The 25,524-nt window shown below is 44.5% G+C and overlaps 1 protein-coding gene across 1 annotated transcript in view; it reads left to right on the top strand.

Moving 5' to 3' along the window:
* ADAMTS12 (ADAM metallopeptidase with thrombospondin type 1 motif 12) overlaps positions 1-25,524 on the top strand; it is a 288,146-nt gene that overhangs the window by 127,226 nt on the left and 135,396 nt on the right. The window lies entirely within an intron of this gene.

Here is a 25,524-nt window from a genome sequence, read left to right on the forward strand (position 1 = left end):
TAAAAATCACTCTCAGGGCATAGGGTTGTTGTAAGGAATGCAGAAAGCTACATGTGTTTTAGGACACGATATTGAACGTGCGAGACTCGTGAGCTGCTGTTGTTATAATTTTTAAAGTTTGTAATAGTTATTTAAAAATAGATGGTGACTCTGTCTCAAGCGGGTTAAAGTCAAGAGAAGCTGTAAGTTTTTCTGGTCCGCTGAGGTTTTCTCGTCGATGTTGCTGTTCCCTGCAAGGCTCCGTACCTTGCCTCCACTGTTAGACAGGGAGGGCTCTGCAGGGCTGTGTTCTCCCCTCTGACCCAGGGGCGCTTTGAATAGTTCAGGCAGAGCCCGAGGAGTCCCTCTTTGCCTAAGGGGAGCACAGGAGGGACCGAGAGATGGCTACCTACAGGATAGGCTGAGGAGCTTGGTCTCCAGCCGCCAGCAGGAAAGTCAGGAAGCACATTTCTTGGTTATTGGGTGGAGGAGAGAAGGGAGGGGACTGGAGCCTCCGTGCTCCCTCTGATGGTGTGTGTGTGTGTGCGTGCGTGTGTGTGTGTGTGTGTGTTGGTGGTGGTTGGAAAGTCCAGGCTTTGACGTCACATGGATCTAGGTGTGAACTTGACAGGAGGTGGCTCTGTGACCACAGATGAGTTTCTGAAGCTCTCTGTGCCTCATTGTCTCCATCTGTAAAATGCACATGTCCTTGCTTGGCTACATTTCCATACAAACCGGAGAGGATGACGGGCTCAGTAAGCACTGGGCTCTGCTGTGGGGGCTGGTAGCCACTGTGTCTCACTGATGAGTCTCCTTGGCTGCGCTGTGGAATGATGGTGTAGGAGATGGCATCGAGGACGATTCTCGGGAAACTCCGGCTCCTGTAGGTTCTTTGGACCAACCGCTAAGCCGCCTGGACTTGCACAAAGCATGACCATGTAAAGCATGATTTGGGATGTAAGAAAGCAAGGGTGCCACAGCCCCTGTCACTGCGGATGCTCATCTCTGCCAAGCTGATGGCCAGTTCCCCTCAGACCAGCTAGGGATCATGATTAAGTACCTTCTGTGTGCCACGTGTCATCGTAACCACTTGAGAGTATCTCTTCCTGAAGACTCACAGCTGGCTTCTGTAGGTACTGTTATTATCCCCATTCCACAGACAAGAAAACAGAGGCTCAGCGAGGTTAAGTGACATGCCCACGCGCACATTATTAGAAGTGACAAAGATCTGTGTGAGTTTAGAACTTCTGGCCACCATGTTCCAGAGCTATTGTTTACAGTTCGTTTGTTTGAAAAGAACTTCATGTGACAGTTTTAATCAAATTAGATGAAAACTTTTTCCTAGTTAAAAGAAAGGAATATGTATTATGTTTTACTTGGAAAATATGAAAAATATAAATGAAGAAAATAAAGATGACTCATATCACACAAAAATAACCACTGTTTGTGAGTATTGTATTTATTTTCTGTAATATGACATACATGGCATGACAATATAATTTAATATTGTAAAAGTGTAAGACAGTATAACATAATGAATCACACAATTGGGATGTGCAAAATCTCACATTAATAATAGTAGCAATAAATCTTTTTCAAGTTACTAAAAACTATTTCAAAACAATATTAGGGATTGCTAAAAATGACTCTCTTGAATAGATCAATTTTTATTTGGATATTTAGATTTTTAAAAAATTTTTGTTATAATAAAACTCCCTGTGATTATTGTTCTGCTACAAATTTTGCCCACATTTAAAAATATTAGATTAGATTCCTACAAATGAGTTACTAGAAGTATTTTCAAGTCTTTTCTGAAAGGTAATTTATATTTTTAAAAGCAACATACAAAAGTATCCACTTACATTCTTACCAGCACTGAATATATTAGTCTCTTCTCTGCATAATGTGCATAATGTGGTCTCATGAGTTCTTGATTTATTTCTGTGAATGATTGTGCATGTTGATAACCCAAGCTTTTGAGTCATTTAAAATTCCTCCTTAAGAATCATTTCTCTGTGAGATATCATGTGTCATTTTTCTATTGCATCATTAGTATTTTTCTTAATAATTCATAAGAGAGCTTCATAAATAAATATGCAATACTTTTTTCATATTTGTGAAAAATATTTTTCCTGCTCTTTTTCTTTTGAATATTTTTTGATGCTCAACTATTTTACGTTTTGTTGAAATGTTTGGTTTTCTTTGCAATTTCTTTTGTTCCTTTGATGCTTACAAAGTTCTTTTCCATCCTAGTATCAGATGAATATTCCCCTATTTTTTTTCGGGTACCTCCTTCACGGCTTACAATTGGATTTCCAGTGAGGAGGGAGACAGTGAGTAAGTGGTGGCACATGCGTGCCTTGCTGTTTCTGGCTCCCGCTGTCTGGGCAGACATCACTAATCTATCACAGCACCATAGCTGGCTCAGCCACAAGGCCGCCCAGGAGTATTTTTAATGCACCTGCCGCTTGAGCCAGTACCAGCCAGTCAGAGTTGGAACATAACGGTTTTACCTTTTTGACATCTCTACTGAATAACACACTGATATCGACAATAAGGATGGGTAGTTTTAAAATCCTAGGTATCCTGTAAATCTTGTGTATTTGGAATAGTGCCTCATCACACACAGTCTAAAAAGACAGTCTTACCATTTCTCAGTCAAAGTCACGAGCCATCTGCAGACTTCTGGCGTCTCTCCCCTGGACAGCCTCTGCGGGGACAGACCATCTTCTCCCTATCACCAGTGCTTTCAAGTGACGCTGAGGACCGCATGACCAGGCAGCGGGAGGTCCTGTATGTGTGCCTGTTTGTTCTGTACACCCTGTACTGTAGGGGAAAGAAAGATTACAAGCAGAGGGGAGATGAATTTGTAATTCATAATAACAGTGATTAAAAATAAGTTGCCATTTATTATATGTATGATAATTGAGTGAAATACTCTGCCAATACCATGTGTCTCGTTCTCACGATAACTCTGAAGCCATGTTTAATGTCCCTGTTTACAGGTGAGAAAACAAGGCGGGTCAGAGCTCGTCCAAGCAGCAGATGTGGGTGGAGCTGCAGCTGGGATTCGCGTCCAGATCTGCCCGAGTCCTGAGCTGCTTACCATGATGCTCTGGCCTTCCTCAGTCTCCGGGGAGGCGGGGGCCGCCCTTGCCAAAGAGGCTCAGCGAAATAATTAACTTATCCTAAATGGGCCAAGTTCAAGTGCCACGCAAAGAATTGCCTGTCTTTGGCGGCCACAGTTAGGAATTTGTTCAAACACATCGATGGAATCAGCGACGTCGTACCGCTGTGGAAAACGCTGTATGATGTGGTAGCTCCCAAAGAAACAAACCCGCTGTAGAACGAGGTAGAAGAGGGACCTTTCTGTCTTTTGACACTTGGCTTCCTGTAGACGGGTGGAGGGAATTGGCCTCTGGGAGATCAGGGACTGATTTAGTACACTTTCCTCTTACTGAAAAATAATAAGATGATAGATTTTTAATCTGTCCTCTTAGAGATTAAGATAATGAATCAAAATTTTATACAAGAAATAAAAATGTGCTTATAAGTAATATTTTAGGAGCCAAGTACAAGATCAGGAGAACTAGGGAAGGAGCTGGAGGAAAGAGATTCTGTGGTCATTCCTTTCTGTCCGTCCACCCCTTCCAGAAAGAATTAACTCTTAGCAGATACTGACACACAGCGCGAGCGTGTGCGTACACACACACACACACACACACACACACACACACACCCGTTAACAGACTTTACTAGCATAATATCGCCATCTTGTGGCCTTGTGCAATATTAATACTTATAGAATGTCACCAATATGCTGTTTTTGCAACTCTTGGCATAAACCATGTATAATCCCATTTCGTGCGAAAAGAAAAGATTCAGACTGAGCCCGTGCTAGGAGGGTCTTCCTTCTGACCCTGGGTAGGTGGTGAAGGACTTCATTAAGAGCACCAAGGTGCAGGAAAGGAGGCTTCTACTTTCTGACTTTTGCCTGAAGTTCCGGAATTGAACTCTTGCCCATAGAACCCTCTTAATTATTATGTTTTTTTAAAAAATGTTGGGTATTTAATAAGTACTATTTGAAAAGCTGCATATTCTGTACTAGTGATTTATAACACACACACACACACGCACACACACACACCCCTCTTGCTCTGCTGCCTGAAACTAGGTGTTAAGGATCTCACCACTGCCAGGGGCTCTTCCTTTCATTTGCGGGGAAATTTGGGGAGACTCTTTCACTGGCTAACAAGCAGGGTCTGCCTGACCTGCCAGTTGCCCAAATCCCAGATGTTCATTTGGGCATTGCCTCGGATTCTTCAAAGTACTTTCGAGAGTTATCCCACTGAATCTCATATCTATCCATGCACCCCGTGGGCTAGAACTTATTTTCCTATTAAACCGTTTTTCTGATTTTGTAAGTTGTCTGCAAAATATAACATTTTGGAAACTTCATATGGGTATAAAAAATGTATCAATATACTCTTCAACACACAGAGCTAATATTCATATGTCATATTTCTTGTGCCTCCGTTTTCCTGAGCACCCGTACATACATGTGCGCATGGACATATATACACACATGCATGTCCGTGTACATGCATGCACGTGTGTATGTACACACACAATGCGTGTTACTTTGTAATAGGATACTTTATAAATGACATCATCACAGCAGAGAGGTTAAATGACTTGTTCAGCCATACCTGATACTCCTGGACAGTCATTTGATACTAGAAATGCTTTCTCTTGATCTCTGTTCTAATTGGCTTTTTCTCCACTACACGCCATCCAGGCTCTCCACAGAGTAAGTGGCCTTTCCCGGCCTGGGGTTTGTAGAAGAGCCCGTGATGGCCTGAACCCCTGCTCGCATGGACACAGCCCTACCCTCAGGAAGGAGAAGTCAGGCTTAAAGAGCAAATGGCTTTGGCAGAGAGGGTCCAGGGATGGCCGATCCCACCAAATGCTGACAATCGGACTGTGCACCCAGAGTCTGTGAGGGCCACCAGGCAGAGGGCTCTGACTCTAATGGCTACAGCTCTGTGGAGGGAAGAGGGAAGGATTGGAAGTTGTGGGCACTGGAAACTCACTCTGTCCACCTGGCAGCCTGTGGCTGATTGGGTCACTGAGGGCCTGCAGTGTGAACGTCTAATCCCAAGCAAGCAGTGCCTAGGGAAGCTGGCTCTGCTCCCAGGCTGTCCTCAGAGGGGCCTTTCATAGTCAGTGCTTTGGCTCCACTCCTTCCCTCTCTCTTCTCTCTAGCCTGTGGATTTGCAGCTGAAATGTATTATTTCAGTAAACATCCCAAGTGGAGTAACTTCCTCCAGTCCCAGGGAATCCAGCAGCATACAAAGAGATCAGGCCTCCTTCTGGGGGAAGAGGCTAGGTCTCAGGGCTGCCCCAGGAGGGGGACAGGATGTCCAAGACTCATTTAACTGCCACCTGAGCATTTCACGGACACACCAGGTGTTTGAGCCAATTTCTGTTAAATTTATTTGTTCTTTTCTTTAGAAAATATGAAGGGTTCCAGTCTTTGTGCTTTCACTGACTCTGTAGATATGTCTTGATGGAGAGCCATGTTCCAGATGCTGAGGGTAGAGTGTGAACACAACAAGCAGTAGGCCCTCAGGGAGTCCAGTTTCATAGGAAGACTGATAAAGAAACTGATAAATATTAAAAGTAAACAAAAATAAATGCAAGCCAATAGATACCAGAAATGGAATTGGCAGCATAAGGCAACAGAGGACGAAGGGAATGCTAGGATGGCCCCCAGGACTCCGAGGGAGAAGGGAAGGAGAAGGGTCATCCACTCAACATGCAGGGAAACGTGTGTTCTGGGAACAAAATGCACGAGGTCCTTGAGCACAGACAGCTTGGCTTGGTTGAAGAATTGAGAGAAGGTTAGTATGGCCAGAGAAACAATAAGGGAATGAGCTTGGAGAGAGAGCCAGGGGCCCCCTTGACTAAACCCTAAACTGTCGCTCAAGTATCTATAATAATCCAAGAGGCCGTGGAAGATCTGGAAAACGGAAATGCCCAGGAAACAGACCTCAGGACGACCTGTAAAGCTAATGTTAGATCTGCTTTGAGTTTACCCTCTCTTCAAAGCCAAGTCGGAAAACTGCTCTTAACTTTTTCCTCTGGAGACATGGCTGAAAGCTGAGAAATGCCTTGAGGGGAAAGACCAGTTGCACAAGCCTGAATACCTGCTCTGGGATTAACTGAGAAATCATTCAGAAATGCAGGGATGCGTACATGCACCTGTCACCCCAGGCCAGACCTCCAGGCTGAACCCGATCTTGACCCGGATTTACAGGATCAGGGAAACCTTGATTCTTGGTCGCCAGCCCAACTCTGTGTGGCTTCCCTGTTTCACAGTCCTGTTCCTCCAGCAGGTGAGGTGGGAACACCCCTCCAGGCAGGTGAGAGGAGAGAGAGTACGCTGTGGGAGCCAGGGTGGGGGGGGGGTGGCGAGCTGACTCGATTAGAGCCAGGAGCTTCCCCTGGAGCCCAGAGGAGCCAAAGAGCAGCTGGTGAGGATCAAGTCAAGGAAGTGCTATTTGACAAGCAGATTTCTGGACCTTTCCAAAGGGTGAATTCATGTGGCTTCAGAGTGTGACGTGGAGAGCATCAAAAAAGCATAAGGGATGATTTTTAGTACCGTACTGAAGACATAGTGATGATTGCTGGGAGGTCACCTGACCACAGACTTGGAGCTCAGCTACTGACTTGTTTTAGGAGCCCACATCTGCAGCCCTCTGCCCAGCCCTCCTCACACAACCATACAGTGTGAGAGAAATCAGAGTACCTGCCAAGTAAAGGGGCTTCCATGTTACTCCCCTGGACACTCCTCCTTCTGATCAGATTGCTGCCTTAAGCCCCTTGCTTTTAGACCTTGTCTGTGACTCCTGTGGACATCGAGTCTTCTGGGGTTATTGCTTCAGCCAGCTAGTAGGTTATCTAGAGCAGGACACAGGAGACCTGGCTTCTCTGCCTGGCCCTGGCACGAATGAGCTGTGTGATCGGGGCCTAGTGAATCAGCCTCTCTGGGCCTCTATTTTGCTTCCTCGGCTGTAAATGGAAGAGTAAGGGATGTATTTTCTAAAATAGCAGTGGTTCTGGGACCTGAGTGCACTCTAGAATCCCTTGTTGTGAAAACACAGATTTCTGGGTGCCCCTCTTTGAGTTTCTGGTTCAGTAGGTCTTGAGTGGAGCCCAAGAATTTGCATTTCTAGCAAGTTCCCTGGGGGCTGCTGCTGCTGCTGCTGCTTGTCCTGGGAGGGGACTTTGAGAAGGGATATCCCCAAGGCATCTCTAAGCTGAGTCATAGCCATGATTTGAACTTCACCTCCACCTCAAGGAGGAGGCCTCCTCCCTGACCTATCTGGCAAGGTCACACACACTTGAAGGTCCCATGCGTGTTTCCTTGGGGCTCTGATGGGTGCCCAGCTCCTGATGCTGTTTTGGTCTGTGTGATCTACTTTCAGATGCTTTACTTCGGCCCCGGGTGCCCTCTCCTCTAACTTGGCAAGCTTATGCACGCAAGAGTTTTAAATGTTTCAGAGAGTTTTGAGCTCTGTGGTGGCAACAGAGTTTGATATTGTAAGGGTGGGTAATGCAAAATCTCGCTCTTTAGGGCTGGATGAGATGATAAGGCAGGGAAGGAAGGGCTGGTTCTTGTGCCAAATGCCTTCCCTTAATATTTGGTCTTCTGGAGTCAGACAAAGAGAAAGTGTGTCTGGAGAGCTGGACAAGCCTGGAAGATACACTGGGAGATCAGGATAGGAGATGAAAGCAGCATCCTAATGCTCGTGGGACTTTCGAGATCATTTATCTCAGTGGTTTTTAAAAGTTGGTGTTTTTGCCGAATCATAGTGAGGGCCGTTTCAGGGGTACCAATGGTCCACCCCTCAAAGGCCTCCAGAAACACCTCACTCGCTTAGCTGGTTTGGTTAGACTTGCTGCAGTTAGGAAGGGCTCAGCAGTGTCCCTCAGTGGGGAAGTCAGGGTAGGGCACGGATGGGCTTTTCAGGCCTAGAGTGGGGGATGTCAAGACATCCTGTAAGGGAGGAAATGGTTGGGATTGCGAGACTTTATGACATGACAGCTTTGGATTGGTGGGTTCAGCAAGGTGAGCATCATGAAGGGGCCTTGATACACAAGCTGTTAGCTGATAACTGGGCTGTTGAGGAAAGTCATTATTCTCCAGAGAAAGGAATGTCCAGAACATGCAGCTCATATATTCTTGCTTGGTCTCAAAATTGTTTTAATAAGAACGAAAAAGTATGTGTGTTTCCAGCATCATTTAGCATAAAGAAATAAAAGGAATTATGTTGGCTTCAGATCTCAGGGACCAAGGGGAGCCAGTGACCGTGTGGGGTCCTTGCCTCTCCTCTCACCTCTCTGAACTTAGGGCATCTCTACATTTTTCTGTTTTCTACTTTGGGTCTCTACATCAGATTTCACTGAAAGAAAGCGCTTTATGTTTTGAGAGGGGTTAAAAGTCCAGAACAATGTTTAAAAAAAATCACCATTTAGTAAAGAATACTGAGGCCCATCACCAGAGAGGTGATGCAGTCTCCCCTAGTCACACTGGTTCATAGCAGAGAAGAGGGTCAGGGTCAAGTGCATGGCTCACTCCGGTGCCACCTTCTGCCACGGCCCTGGGACAGTCCTAAATGATACTGGAAGGGGTCAGGCAGCTTTCCTGCCTCTTCCATGATTACCCCCGAAGCATAGAGTCTCCAAAGTGCTGCAGAGGAAGAGAGACGGGAGCCTGGCTCTGAACAGCAGCTGACACCACATGTCCCCTCTGTGGGGACTGTGCACAGTCTGTGGCCCAACCTGACTGCAAGGGAGGCTGGGAAATGTAGGGGAGCATATGAAACACTCGGTGAGCACTGACTACCTCTGCCTCACCCAGGATTTAGGGGTGCACACGTGCTCCCTCTTGTGCTGTTTTTATCCCGCAGGTGCTAGAGGAGAAAATTGAAGAGCAGCGAGGATGAGCAACTTGGCCAGTGTCACATAGGTTGATGTGGGCAGCACTTGAATCCAGATCTGATCGAAGATGAGCGCTCTCGTCTCTCTCCTCTCCTGTTAGGGAAAGAGAGGGGTGTCAGACAAGGAGGCCAAAGCCAGATCGCTGTGAGGTGGGACAGCTCTGTGCACTTTGGACGCAGAGAGGGAGAAACAGATAGATAAGGAGTTTTAAGTGTAGGAGGTTGAAAGGAACACTGGTAAGATCTTAGTGAGAAAATAAGATCAAAAGCACAGATCACATGTTAGCCACCAGACAGAGATGGGATTGTGTCTCTTCCTTTGACACAAAAGGGAGGGTAAGAGAGTCGTTTATAGACAGTGAATATAGGGATGAATGGAGTTTGCCTTCCAAAGCCTATGTACAAACTTGAGATTATGGTGACAGATGGCAGTGGAAAGGGGAGGGAGCCATCGGCACATGGTGAGGGGGTAGGGAAAGAGCAGGTACTAGATGACTCAAGTATGTGCGACAGGAGAGGCTGAGCCATCCGTGGCTATGGTAGTGTCCTCCTTGGCACCGCGCTCTCCGGCTTGTCTCTGGCGTCCACCATCTGCCCTCTGTCCCCTCTCGCTCCTGCAGCCGCATGTTGGGCACTCGCCCTCTGCTCAGGACGCTGCCCTGCCTCTGGTGAGGCCAGTTTGCTCTTGAGCTTCCGTCAGACCTTGCTGATCACTCCCCGGACTGTGGCTCTGACGTTGTGATGCCTCCGTTGCCGGCCTTTGACTCGCCTGCTTCCAGATCACGCCTGGCGAATTCCTCTCGAGCCCTCTGGCTTGTTAGCAAGTAGTTGTCTCTCTAGACTCTCCATCCTTCTAGCCAGTGCCCCTGTCTACAGTAGCTTCAATGCACGCAGAGCAATCAAGCTTATTTTGATATGCGGTCTAAGGAAAAAAACCCAGGAAGATCCAGCCTTCTTATGGGAGGAAGTGAGGCTGCTGGGGTTTAAACCCAGCTCCACACCCACCCAAGTCTGAGGCTTTGCACACAGTACTTTACCCCTGGGCCTCGCTCCTTCTTCGTCCGTGCAACGGGGAAAGCGGTAATTTCTACCCCATCTGGTGTTTCTGAGCATTAAAATTTGTTACTGTGTGTAAAACACTGGGAACAGTCGTAAGAATAGTGTAACTGCTAACCATCATCGCTGTTGTTACCAAACACACAATACGATGCAGGGTCAGTAGTGAGGGTGATTTTGTTATTTGTCCAGTGAAAGGTCTATGCACTGCTTTGCTACATTCTAGTAGCGAGTAATCGTGGTGGACCATATTACTATTTTGGTGATAAGAGCACTTCATTAGGTTCAAATATGAAAACATACCTTCCGAGTTTGGTGGAATCGTGGTGGCAGTGTTGGTCAGACTGCACTCTTACACTCTTGCGTGGGCAATACTCTGACCAAAGGAGTGCTTTTATCTCAAGCTATAAGGGAAAGTTTTATTGAAGCCAGGATGAGGGGGAAATCTTGTCACACTGCCATGAGAATAACAAGAAGTCTTTACACACTGATCCTGCTGCTTGTTGACGTAGAGAAATCTCAGCCTCAGATCGCTGCGAGCAGAGACCACAGCACCGGGACTGGGCCTTCGCAGGCTCAAGGACTATTGCAGGAAGGGCAGGCTAGGGTAGGGAGGGGGTAGGCCGAGCTGCTGAGTTTCACCCTCAGCAAAGGCTTTCTGCTTGAAAACAAAGGGAGATGCAGGTGGTGAAGGGGGAGGCGGTGCGATAGACCCAGGAGAGCTGAGATGAATCCAACTCAGGATGCGGAATTAAAATATTTACTCTGGCATTGAGGAATGGCTGGGCTGAGTGTTTGCTTTGCTGTCTCAGCAGCACCTTCTGTCCTGGCCACTTGACTGTCACTCCCAGTCTGGGAGCCCTTGAAGCCTTTGAATTACCAACACTTAGCATTTTCCAGGTGGAAATCCAGGTCTGGAGAAAAGGAATCCCTCCTATACTAGGAGCTCATGGAACCCTTTGCTCCAGCCATGCTGGAACTATCTAGAAAGGAAAAGGCAAGGACCCCTGTCACGATCCACCCTACCGCCTGACCTGAACACTCTTCCAAACTGATGGACTGGATATGTTTTTTTTTTTTAAACTCTTTCATCTATTCAACTTCAAGAAGTTACCAAATGTAAGTGCACAATTTATAGTTTTCACAACCTTGAACACACTCATGTAACTAACACCCAGATCAAGAACAGAACACGACCAGCCCTCTAGAAGCCTTCTGCTGTCTTCGTTCTACCCTGCCTTCTACCAGAGTAGATTCCTTTTGCCCTTTTGGGACTTCATAAGAAGCAATAACTCAGTATACACTCTTTTGTACCTGGCTTTTCTCCCTCAACATTCCATTGGTGAGAGTCATCCATAAAATTGCCTGTGGCTGGAAATGATTCTTTGCTGTAGAGAGTCCATCGAGTGAATGTTATTGTGCACATTTGGGGTGGGGGGCTGTGTGTGTGTGTGTGTGTGTGTGTGTGTGTGTGTGTGTGTGTGTGTTTGGGATACACACATTGGGATTGCTGGGTCATACACATGCATATGGTCAGCTTTGGTTGATACTGACAGTTTTACAAAATGGTTGTCCCAATTTGGTCTATGGGGGTTCCGTTTACTCTCCATTCCACTTTCGTCTCCCTAGATTCTAGGGCAAGAATGGCAGATTGCACGCGGACTAAGCTCATATAACAGGGAGCATGCGATTCTACTTCAAATAGGCAACTTTAGCATTCTTTTCAAAGTAGAGCTCCACTCAGCTGCTCACTGCCTGGCTGATGAGATATTTCCTTGAATTGTCAAGTCCCCAGTGACAGAAACACAGATCAGATCCCTGGTTCTGGTTTTCCTTAGGCCACCGAGAATCCTGCTGAGTATCTTCTTGTTCATGGTTGCTGTCAGAAGACTGAATCTCCATGACCTATTTATGACAGGAGGGGTGGAAGAACTGGGAATGTCTATTCCTGAATCCAGAAAAAATACTTAGACTGGAGTTGGAAAATAAAGCTACTTTCTGGAATTGGCAATCATATTTTGGGGGGTAAGGGATGTATTAAGAGCCTATTTAAGAAGCTTGATACATTGGTGCCAGAAATCTCTTTCATTGTCACTAAAGAATTCGTTTTAATCCCACCGCCCAATTTTGTAAGGGTTGCTCACAATTTGAGAAGTCTCTGGATAACTTCTGTGGATATTTGTTTCGATGTTTTTACAAGCAGTGTATTTTCTTGTGGAATGTTTGGCAGACATTTTTAATAAAGATTTTGGATTTGAGGTTGTGGATACAGATGGATAAAATTAGACAAATGGGGTTTTTTTTTTTTTGGTAAAACCATATAAAAAAAACAAGTGACATTTTAAGTTAAATTAGGTATAAATGAGTGTTTGAGTTTTTGTTTCATCCCCCATCCCTCAAATATTCTCTTTAGCTTCTATTTTTCAATAAATGTTTAGCAAGGGTTTTTCTTCCTTTTTATTGGGTTTTGGGCAAAAGGCAAAAAAAAAAAAAAATAGCATTCATCTCACATAGTAACTTCTCCGCTTCTGAGAAAACTAGTAAAATTGCTGTTTTCCATGCTGCCTGTTACTCATAAATTAACTCAAGTTCTAGCAAGTAAGGATGACCAAAGCCAGTGGCTGGGTGTTGAGGAGCGTTTGTCCTATGGGTAAGATATTCGGCACAAAGGAATTTTAGGTGTCACCTTGCATGAGGAACCCACTTCCTACTCAGAAGCTGATAGGTGCTGTGAAGCCACTGTAATTACTCCATATTCATCACACAGCTGCGCCACCTGACTTACCACTCCCCGGTTAGAAGAGCTCTGTGGACTCTGGGAAACAAACTGAGGCCTTCAGAGGGGAGGGAGGTGGGGGATTGGGATAGGCTGGTGACGGGTATTAAGGAGGGCACGTATTGCATGGTGCACTGGGTGTTATACGCAAATAATGAACCATGGAACATTACATCAAAAACTAAGGATGTACTGTATGGTGACTAACATAACATAATAATAATAATAATAATAATAATAATAAAAAGAAGAGCAAGCTAATCACATATGCAACTATTTTGTAGCTAAATTTCTAGAAATGGAATTGCTAGGTCAAAGAGTAAGTATATTTAAACATTTTAGAGATACTGCCAAATCCTGGTCCAGAATCACTTTTCACTCAGTCCAGACCATACGAGAGCGTATGTTTTTCACATCACCTCCTTTAAAACCTGTCACAAAAACATATCCCTCCTGGCTTCCCTTGAGAGCCTCCCTTCGCATTTCTGTAGCATCCATCTGTCTCTTCTTTATGGCTCATGTTTGGCCCATTTTCACAGCTTACGTACTAATCTATCTCCTTCATCCGCCTACTCAACCCATCTGCCTTCCTACCTAAGAATGAAAGCCTGAGTAGACGGCAAGAATTGTTAAACTCTCAGTTGTGGATTTTGGCTTAGGTACAATTTTAATTTCATAATGACTTACTACACAGAGAAATTAGGTACGTTGAGGAATGCCTATATAATGATGACGATATCAAGATTAGGACCATTACATTATTCAAAGTGACCAAGGTCTTTTCCTTGGTACAGGGTGCTCTGTGAGGGAGGAGGGCATTTATGAGACCGTGTGGGGGTTAAGAGCCAAATTGCCTGTGCTTGAATCCCTGCTCTGCCACTTACTATCTGTGCCATCTGTTAAGGAACTTAGGTCATCTCTACAGTGGGGGTCATGGTTTTATTTACCTCAAGCAGTTCTTGTGTGGATTACTTAACGTGTAGGAAGCTCTTCCAATAGGGTCTGGTGCAGGACTCTTACTACTAGTTCAGGACCATTATTAGTTCATTGTTGCCTTTTCTTCAATGCACTGAAGTATTCCATTGGACAAGAAGATGAAGAGTTTGCTCTGTGTTGCCTTTGTAAGACTAGCTGAAATGCGGATTCACAGAATGGCAGTTTACGTGAAAGATTGAGATTTTCTGTCTGGAAAAATAGGCAAAATGGTGCTAAAAGAAAGTAGCGAGGGAAGGGCGCACATCTTATTTTATCTATTTTTAAATATTGCCTGCACACGCCTCAGTTTTTCACCAATTTGATGGGCACTGTGGCTGGCATAACATGAGTGTTTCTTTCTCTTCATGGCTCATCTGACAGGCCTTCGGCAAGGAGATAGAAGCCATGCACACCCCCAGGATGCCGGGGCACCGGACACTCTTCCCTAGACAGCACCCCTCTCCTGTGGCACACACACATTCTACTTACACCTGACTTTCCAGCCTTGAAAGCCATAAGGTTTTTTTAATTCTGTGGTGGATGAAGGAATATTCAGCATGAAGGAATTTTAGGTGTCACCTTGCATGAGGAACCCACTTCCTCATGTAATTACAGTGGCTTCACAGCACCTATCAGCTTCTGAGTCGGAAGTGGGTTCCTCATGCAAGGTGACACCTAAAATTCCTTCATGCCGAATATTCCTTCATTCCACCAAAATTGGAATTGTGCACATGGCCCTAGATTTCCGCCTCCCTCAACCAAAAAGAGAAGGATTCTGTTTGGCAAGCACAGCGACTCTCCTCTTTCTTCTGAGTAGGGCTGCTAGTCTAGTTTGTGGGGGGTTGGCATTTATACTGGAGAATCGGGAGGACAGTGAAAGTGGAGGAGAATCTGAAGCCCTTGCGCTTAGGTTGGGGGAGGAGATTTTGGGGGGACTTTCGGAGGGATGGAGTTTAAGAGATTAATGATCATTGTCATGATTCATCCTGGCAAGTAAATTATTCAAGTTATTTTGAATTTATTTTGTTTGTGGCTAAACTGTGTTTCTTGGTTCATATCAAAATATAATTTTGAATGAATAAAAAAAGCACAGTTTTGATACGAATTCTGGTGAACTGTGCCAGGTTTTAATGTGCACAGGAATGAGAGGACCGGCAAATGACAAAGCCAATTCATTCGACATGAAAAACTAACCTATAAGCAGCCAGTAAAGGGAAAACAAAGAACACTTCAGTAAAGAGCCTGCAATCACACGGCTAATTTAGATACACGACTGGTTCATTTCCTCCATAGGCCAATAAAACCATAACCTTTGGGTTATCTTATCTACTGGACAAAAAACATTGGTAGTTTATAAGTTTACTACAAATTAACATCTATCTTTACAGAGTTGTAAATGCCTGGGTGCTTACCAGTAGTAAATAGTAAGTCAAACAAAGTTATGTCCCTGCGCCTGGAGAGTCAGATGAACCTTGGGTGGGCTCATTTGACAACTTCCTGGGTGATAACAAAGATTGCCCAGTTATCTTTTTGCTTTTCTTCCAAGTTCTGGATTTTTTTTTGTTGTTGTTGTTACTAGTCCCCTGTGTGGTCTTACACAGTCTCCTAAGATTACTTTTGCTCACAAGAGAAGGCTGGTCTCCTTGCGGTTTGTGTCCTGTGCCGGCCTCACTCACAGAGCAGCCGCGTACATACCACAAGGCCCCGTTCCGCCGGCACATGTACAACCACGGGAAGCTCAGCAGCTCCGGCAGCTGAGGTCTGAGACTTTGTAAAAAATCTAGGATTGCATCTCAGTAGCCTCTGTTATTCCAGAGATCACCACCCCAAATGTTTCTTTTAATCCTCCTTACAAGCTTCTTTATTTCAAAGCTGGAGAAACAAAATTAAGAGCTTCACCTCCATCCAGGTTTTCCTGACAGTGCCTAGAACTGCAAATGAAATCTCTTCTCGAGGTTCCCCCAAATTGCTAAGGCTCCAAGACGGCAGGAAGTGATCCTCCTTCCTGCCCATGAGCCTGGAACCCAACAAGCCACAGAATAGATACATACCAGTTTCCAAGGTGGGTTTTTTTTTTTTTAAGATTTTATTTATTTATTTGAGAGAGAGAGAGCACAGAGGGAGAGTGAGAAGCAGACTCTGCACTGAGCAGAGAGCCTGATGTGGGGCTGGGTCCCCAGGACCCTGAGATCGTGACCTGAGCCAAAGGCAGATGCTGAACCGACTGAGCCACCCAGGCGCCCCTCCAAGGATGGTTTGTAGGCATTAGTTCTACATACGAAGCCCAACCTTTGTTGCTTAATAGTGAGCTTGTCGTACTGGATAAAATGAGATTTAACTCAGGTATGACACTCCAGGTGTGGCCCGAGTTTAGTAATCAGTGTGTTCTATTACATCCCCATAAAAGAAACAGACAGATTTTTATCAAATCTGTGCTAACAACTATCTTGCCATAAGAGGGTTACGGCATGGTGTCAGGTGAAAAAGTGGGTTGTTGGCATTTTTGTGATGTAACAAGTGATAAAGATGATTTGACTCTTAAAAACACTTTTGCAGTGACATTTTTTTCCCTGAATTTAGGGTCTTAACTTGAAAAGGCAGCATCAACAAGAGCTATCAGAGGCGACCAGGTACTTACTCAAACAGAAGCCTAGCTGCCAAACAATAGTGAATGGCTTTGCCTCATAACCTATTTACCAGAACAGGAATCCAATATTCAGAAAGAAATATGTCAAGAATAACATAAAGAACTTCAGCCCTTTCCGCCCTCCATTCTTTGTTTTTTTTTTTTTTAAATCAAGTACATACAGCGTCAGCACACAACACGAAAAGTGTTCTGGCGAGAAGCAAATCTCTGTATCTGGACAAAAGACACTGAAGATAAAGACCTGCCCTTGTTAAGAGCAGACTGAAGACTCCAAGGCCAATTTATCATTTTAATGGAAAGAAAACCGCACTCCAATTTTGCACGAATGTCTTATCTGGTAGCAAAAAATACGTGAGCATTTTTTTTTAATGAAAATTGAGCCAGCTCTGTGAACATTTTTAACAAGTTTCTTCTTTGCAGCCTTAAATTTGCAGGTGTTATGAACAAAGGCAAGTAAAATTCCCTTTTCATCGAACTCTCTACATCCTGTTCCCATTCAGGTTTTGGCTTTTGTCAATCTTTTCTTCGCAGTCTAGCACAGTCAGGTGTTTTGTTGTGAGATGGAGTTCCTTTCTCTTCTCATTGATAAACAAAAACGCACCTGATGATATCGCACCCATACATGCACACACGCACACACACGCACACACACACGCACACATGCACATGCGCACACACACACGCACACATGCACATGTGCACACACATGTACACACACATGCACACATGCACATGCGCACACACATGCACACACACACATGCACACGCGCACACATTTTTAGACTCCTATTCTTTGGGCACTGCTGTTCTCAGTGTATCTCAACCACTCATTTATAACTTTTAACTAGAGTAACTAATTTCTATTTCAGAGTGAAAACTGGGAGGTCATATTTAAGAACCATCTGTCATGGAGAAGCCCCATCAGACGCAGGCAAAGTTCACGAACACAAATAACACATCCCACCACTATCTCTTTTACACACACATGCCAGAAGCTAATAGCTGCAGCTCCACAACCGGGTGACAAATGCAGATGCAAACACTGATACGTATCAGACCCCCCACCAACCCACCAGCTGCTGTCTGGAGTAAAAAAAGGAAGGAACCCTGGCAAGTCACTAGACTCAGAGAATAGTTGCATTTGTAAAGATCCTTTCCCCAGAAATAGCTATGGACCACTACTTTAGCAGACACTCAGATACAAACAAGTAGTATCACCACCAAGCCCGCACCCAGGCTTCTGGTCTCTACCTTGAGGACAGGTGTCCAACCAAGCCGACCACACAGCCACCCTGAAAGGAGATCATTGTCGAGCCAGATCTTTTAGACTCTCACTCGGAAGGATAGTAACCAGAACAACTAGGCCTTAAAGTTGTTTTTCTTTCCCCCAGGTCTCATAACTAGTTTTGCTTCTCTTGACCAGTGGATTTTTGTCATATAAACATGTCTGACTTGAACAACTGATCATGTTTCCCTTTGTTTCAGTAATAGCTAGAACTGTAGCCACGCTCGTGGACCAACCAAAGCAAAAAAGATAGAAGATAGTAGCCAGTTTGTTAGTCTCATTATTTTTCACTCGTTTTTTCTTCTCCCTCTTATTTTTCTTTCTTTTTTGCTATGGTCTGATTTAAGTTAATCGGGTGATAACTTAAGACAGTGTCCACGTTTGGAGGCCAGGGAGTATATATATAAATTAAAGTCCCATTCTGGGTCCATTTTCAGCCTCCAGTTTGTGATGCCCTTTTGTAGTTTTGAAGATCAAAAGTGCTTTAGAATGAATCAGAAGTAGACTTTTTGGCTTTAGATTCTGTGCTTTCGAAAAGCTCTTTGTAGGAACTGATAAGGCCATTATTTTGTATGTTGGTGTCTTCTGCTTACTTTGTTCTGTTTGGCTTCCCTAGACGTCGGTTTCCTCAGCAATGAGCTACTAGCACTTTCTCCGGCTGCTGACAGACACATCTGCATACAACACATCTTGAGAAAACAGTGTGTGCTGAGGAGTCGAAGTGTAGCTCCCTGAGTGGCCCTTTTGATAATACTGATTTTCCCCTTTGTTGTGTTTTACGCTATGAATCAAACTCTAAGAACTGAGTGGGAAGCATCTCCTTAGTTTCAGAAACATCAACTCAGAGCTTTAAGGCCCCAGATTCCAGGCCTTCCACATGTACGAATCCAGTGTGGATTTGGGGTATTTGACTAGAATTTGTTTAAAATCAAGATGGGGATCTCTACCAAGTTCCAAATTTATTTTAAAATGAAGCTTCATGAAGTCTAGCCAGACCCCTGTGTTCTGCTGTGACCTGAATTGCTATTGGGTCCAGGCCATAATCCAGCCAGTGGTCCACAGGCGCCTCCGCAGTCCCAAGGCCAGATGTTGGGTCGAGGGAGCCAAAGCCCCAGTGTGCAGCAGGAGGACATGAACTTATCTCATTTGGATCCATCTCTTTTACGAGAGGGGCTCCCAATAGGCTCAAGAGGAATGGGGTTTCAGTTGAGAGGTCAAACTAGTTAGTCTCTGCCAGTGTATTACATGAATAGTCCTAGCGTGTCTGCTTCACTGATCTTGGACTTGGCCCTGTCTCTGTCCTTTACCTTGTCAGGCCTCACTGACTCTCTTCCCCACCTCTGGCACCCCTGAGACCCACGGCAACTTCTTCACTCCCATTCACGCTCAGCTGAATCCACGCCCCTTCGTGCTGCAGACTCACCCACCCCTGCAAGAGGCAGATCGACGGCAAAAAGGTGGATTTCATGACTTTGTTTTCACAACCTGCTTTTCCTTCTGCATCAGTTCTTTTCCATCCCCATTCATCTTTGTCTGTATTTGAGGCCTACGTCTGAAAAGCACTTGAAAGCTTAACTTTCTGGGTTCGTATGTGCATCTGGGCGATATGCTGAGATCTGCTCTTATCATCCAAAGCCCCGAGGCTACCTTTGCTATGAATTGACAGTGACTAGGTTTTCCAGCTAGTTTTTATGTATCGAAATAATTATTAATAGTAATAGTTAACATTTATTAAATTTTTTACAGTGTGTCTGCTACTGTTAGAGGTGTTTTATGCAGCAGTTCATTTAATGCTTATAATAATTCCATCAGATAAATTCCAGTATGTTCTGTTTGTAGATGAGGAAACTAAGGCTGAGGGAGGTAAATCACAGTCACTCTGGAGCTCCTCGGAAGCAGTGCTAATTTGGCTTTGAGACTCTGCACGTAAACATTGTTCTGTGCTCAGAAGGAAGATTAAGATACCGACCCCTGTTCTGCCTGTGTCCTCAGAGCCCTCCCTCTCTCCAGGCTGCATTCTATTCTCTGTACGTAGTAGTAATCGTACCTGCGTTTACAAAGATAACTAATACTGCAATTCTCGCTCTAGAGACATTTTCAGAGAGGAGACTGGACGGGCAGGGAGGGAGGCAGTGACGATGTTCCTTGTGGCGTTAGTTTTACATTTTGCTTCTGGGGCAGGATGTTGCTTGTGTGTGTGTTGACCTAGTCATTCTTTCTGCGAGTGATGACGGGGCGTGGTGCTTGGGCCATGCAGTGTGTTTGGAAGGGTGCCAGAGTCTGTTTGTGGAGCACGGACCCCGGGGTCCCAGAGGCCTGGCTGCAGCAGCTGCAGCTCTGCAAGGACCTTAATTTAGAATTTCCTGAGCCACTGGTGGATCCCGAGTATGTCACATGTGTTTCAAAATAATCATTGAAAAGAAAGCAAAAACAGGAAGTAGGCTGTAAAAGTTGTGTGATAGCTAACAATGGGGCCAGGTTACCAATGGTGGTCACCCCTGCTGGGTATCAGTAATAATGTGCCTCGGAAAGTTCCATGTTAATTTGGATGGGGAGGGTGGGGTGAGTCTAGAAGTAGGGGCAGTTTCAGGGAATAATTTGAGTAGGGCAAGTCAGTTACTCACTGGGCTGGGATTCGGATGTGAAGGGCATTGTCTGGGTCCTGAGCTGGGGATAAAGTCCCTGCCTTTAGATGTGGTTTCTGCCTTCAAAGCACTTATGGTCTAGTGGTGGAGATTGACATTAATGTATAAACACTCAAATGAATATAAAATTACAAATGTGATAAGTACTTGAAAAGGGAGTACATTGTGGCATGAGAGCCCTGCGTTTATGGGAGATTTCTTCTAGTTAGGGAGGTTGGGTAAGGGCCCATGAGGAAGGGACGTTTGAGCTGAGATCTGAAGGAGGACTGGGAGTCAGGGAGATGAAGGAGGAAGGAAAGAGCATGCCAGGCAGAACAAATAGCATCTAAATGTAGAGGCCGTAAGGTGGGACAGAGCAGGATGCATTTGAGAATCAGGCTGAGGCTGAGGTGGGGATGGAGTTCTGAGAAGGAGGGCCTCCACAAGGGGATGGGCTGGAGAATTAGGGAGGCAGGAGAAGAGAGATTGGGGTGGTTTCAAAAGGAGGGAAGAGTTCATAGATTCAGCTAAGGAGTCGCCACTTACGTCTTTACTATCTATTATATACCAGGGTCTCTGGAGGACACGACCCTGAAGTAGATGATGGTGTTAGTCTTCACAGACGGAAAATGTTAAGTCATTTGCCAACATCATTGAAAACCTGCAGATTTCAGCTTATTGGTTGTACTGACCCAACCCCAAAACCACCAACTTCTCCAAATCTTAGGAGTACTGTGGAGGGTCCTAGGGAAACTCTGTGATTTCAGTAGAAATGCGTAGTTGGTTCATAAAAGAAAACAGCTCTTACCTAGGAAAGTTTGGGGGGACTGAGGTGAAAAATAGACTCAGTGCCATTTGCCACCCACAGGCACTGCTGGCACTGTTTTTGTATTGGGTGAGTTCACCTGAAGCTCTGTTTTGTCCAGAACCATTAGCTGCTGAAGGGTTCAGGCAAATTGCACCTTCTGCCTGACTTACCCTCTTATCCGGGACGCCACGCATCCTCAACATTTAAAGTCACAGAAGATGACAAAAGTCTTCAATAGAGGAGCTCAGAGGGGCACAAGGATTTCTTTGATAATTGGGAAGGCATGCTTAGACCTTCGTGGACTGGATCACCATCAGAGCCATATAATACTGTAGCCAAAGGGAGAGTTCCCTGTAGGAAAGCAGGGCCGTCTCTAGAACCAGTGCTGGAAACTCCTTTATATAAATTATTGATATCAGTGCCTTTATTACTGGGAGTGCCTGAAGGGAGGATGAAGACTAGGTGGGTATCAGATTGAACTTTGTGCTTGTGAAGGTTCTGTGAACAAAGTCATTTAGCATAGCGTTAATAACACTTCTTCTGTGGAACAGGTTTATGGGAGACTTTAATCTGTTTTTAGCCATCTGTGAACACCCAGAAAATCCATTCGATCCGGTGCCTGGATTACAAAAATCCTTTAAAGGTTGCTCTTGGTGGTTGTCACTATCCTTTAAGTTGACACTGACAGGAAACCTGAAAAAGAAAAATGACAGGGGTGTTTGGGGCTTTGTGGCTTTGACAGATCTTCCATCTTCACTTCACACGGCTTCAGACAGACTGTGGGAAACGTACTGCGCCTGTGTTTTGTGGTGTGTAGCTTCTCATTTCATCCCAACAAATTAAGTCTCAAGTTGGTAAAGGACCTGGAAGACTAGAGTCCCTGTCCCGATTGCCAACTCTGAGTATGGTTATTTGGAAAGTCAAGTGTGTGGATTTGCTCCCACTTTATATGGCCGTCTCAGAGCACCTTTTGCTATGGCCTGGATGAGCTTTTTAATTTTGTTTAATCCTACTTTATATTTTGAACACACCAATACGAGGAGAGCTCCTCAGTAATTCTAGACATCCACATTTGGGTAACTTCTTCTTGACTCAGACCTGCTCCCAGGGGCTGTGCTGGGACTGGTGGGGTGGCTGTCATGCCACTCCTTTTTGAGTTTCAAGGGAAGCCCAAAGGAAAGAAGTAGACACTGGTCTGTATGGTCCATAATGCAGACGGAGCTCATTGGGTCACACTTCATAAAAGGAGTAACGAGGCAGCCACAGGCCCAGCTAGTAAGGAAGGAAGAAAGAACAGATTTTAGAAGAGAGCAGTGGTCTTGCCTCTCCAGGGAAACCAGAAGAGGATGAAGGTTCTAAGGGTGGTTGGATGTTGGGAAGCAAAATCTGGAGAAATTCCCCTCGCAGGTGACAGCCCAGCTGGGTCTTTTTATAGGCTAACTGTATTTGATGTACTTTGTCTCATTTGTTTGTATTTATTTATGCACACCTCTCTAATTTCCATTCCTGGGATTATATCATGCATGCTGTTATTGTTATGGACAATTTCCCTTTCCCTACCCTACCTTCATTCCTCAGAGGATGCTCTTCTTGGTGCCAAGTCCACTCAAGCAGGAAACACAGATCAGAGGCTCAGAGGGTTCTCTGAGCCAGAGGGAGTAGTGGTGAGTCATGGACTAGGATGAGGAATTGGGAGATTTAAGTTTAGGTTTTGCTTTTGCTATTACTACGTGAGCTCAAAGAATTTCTTTTATTTTAATGACGTTTTTATTGAAATAACTGTAGATTCACATACAGTTGTAAGATACAATAGAAAAAGATCCCACGTACTCTTTACCCACTTTACCCCAGTGGTAACATCATACCAACCAATAGAACGATATCACAATCAGGTCATTGACATTGACATTACCCAGTGATCTTACTCAGATTTCCCCAGCCTCCTTGTACTCATGTGTATGGATTTGTGTGCCTGCGTGATATTAGTTCTACACGATTTTACTGCATGTGTGGTTTCATGCATCTACCAGCATAGCTGGGATACTGAATAGTTCCTTCCCACAAGAATCCCTCATGTTGCTCTTCTGTGACCACACCACCTCCCCACCCTGATGCTCCCTATCCTTCCTCCCTAACCTCTGGCAACCACCAAGCTGTTGTAAAATTTTCTAATTATTTTCATTTTGAAGTGTCCTGTACATGGAATGATACAGTATATAACCTTCTGGGATTGACTTTTTTCACTCAGCATCATTCCCTAGACATTCATCCACATTGTTGTTCGTATCAATAGTGTGTTCCTTTCAGTGCTGAGTAGTGTTCCATGATATGTATGTACCATAATTTGTTTAACCATTCACCTACGAGAGGACAGCTGGACTGTGTCTAGTTATTGGTTATTAGAAATAAAGTTGCTCTAAACATCATGTACTGGCTCTTGGGCAAGTTCTCATTTCTCTAGGATAAACGCCCAAGAGTCCAACTGCTGGGTCACGTGATAATTGTATGGGTGGCTTTATAAGAAAATTCCCAGTTGTTTTCCAGAGTGGCTATGCCATTTTACATTCCCACCAGCTGCGGATAAGTGATCCAGTTGCTCCACATCTGATATCATGATAGTGTTACTGTCCCTATTTTTAGGTTTAGCATTCTTTTTTTTTTTTAAGATTTTATTTATTTAATTTAGAGAAAGAGAGAGAGAGAGAGAACACAAGCAGGGGGGAGAGGCAGAGGGAGAAGCAGACTCTGCCTGAGCAGAGAACCCAATGCAGGGCTCAATCCCAGGACCCTGAGATCATGACCTGAGCCGAATGCAGATGCCTAACTGACCGAGCCAGCCAGGCGCCCCTAAGTTTAGCATTCTTGATAGATATGTAGTGATATCTCACTAATTTTCATCTCCCTAATAAGTAATGTTAGACATCTTTTCATGTGCTTTTTTGACATTTGTGTATCTTCTTCAGGGAAATGTTTGTTTCTGTCTTTTGCTCATTTTTAATTTGATTTTTTTTATTATCATTGAGTTTTGAGCAGTCCTTATATATTCTTGATTCTAGTCTTTTGTTAGATGTGTGGTTTGCATATATTTCCTTCCAGTCTGCAATTTGTTTTCCCATCCTTTTCATATAGGCTTTTTTAAAAAAATGACAGCTTTGTTGAGACATAATTCACATACGTATAATTTACCCATTTAAAGTGTACAGTTCATTGGCTTTTAGTATATGCACAGACTGGTTCAACCATCACGGCAGTCAACTCTAGAACATTTTGTCACCCTGAAGTGAAGCTCTGTACTTCACATTGGCTTTTCCAGGGAAAAATTTTTAATTTTGATGAGGTTTAATTCATCATTAATTTGTCCCTTTATGGATGGTCTGAGAACACTTTGCTTAGTCTTAGATCTCAAAGATTTTCTCTTATTTTAAAAAATAATTATATAGTTTAACATTTTATGATTAAATCCACACATTCATACATTTTGAAGTAATTTTTATATAAGAAGGAAGGCTTAGGTCAAGGTTTTTCATTCATTTGTTTTGTCGATGGATGTCTAATCGCTCCAGCATCTCCTGCATTGAATTCCTTTCACCTTTGCCGGAAATCAGTGAGGCATCTTCATGTGGGTCTGCCTCTGGGTTCTCTCTCCTGCTCCATTCATCTGTGTGTTTGTGCCTCCTAATTGAAGCTTTTTAAAAATGAAATTGACCTATCTGGAAAACAGGGTTAGTAATACCTGCTGTCCAACTGCTACGTGGTCGAGAGAGGCAACTATGATCGTGTAAGGTACACGTTCTTGTTGGGAAGAACGACTTCCGCTCTTTCCTCTTACATTCTTTCAGCTTATCTGGCTGACATTGTTCAATTTTCATATTCCTATGCTGGGAACCATGCTGACTTACCAGTCAGTTGTGGACATGGGAAATGTTCACTTTATGGAGTCTTTACAGAAATAGTAACATTTTACTTCCATCTGCAGCCCTTTTGCAGGCTCTCTGGGTTCACCCCACCATCCCAGGGTGTGTTGGTTTAGAAACACAAGATAAGCAAAGCGGAACACATCTGAAAATAGTTTCAGATGAGGCAGTCTGGAATTCCAGGCCATTGTGAGTTTGTGAAAAGCTGCACCATCCAGCTTCTCTCTGCATCTTTGTTCGTCTTGATCACCCCCACCTGCTCTCCGCTCTCCTCTTTCTCGTTACATTCTACCCACCCCGAAAATCTACCTTCCACCCCGAGAAGAAAGTCCATTCCATCTGCTCACTACACAGAGAGCACCCCAATGGAAGTAAATTTGATTTTCATTTCTGTAATCTCAGGGCCTGGCCACTGCCTGGAAAATACAGCTGCTCATCGAATCCAGCTTTCCTTG

This window comes from Ursus americanus, chromosome 15, assembly GCF_024610735.1.
Source record: "Ursus americanus isolate L20-20 chromosome 15, mUrsAme1.1.p, whole genome shotgun sequence".
Classification (NCBI taxonomy): Eukaryota; Metazoa; Chordata; class Mammalia; order Carnivora; family Ursidae; genus Ursus; species Ursus americanus.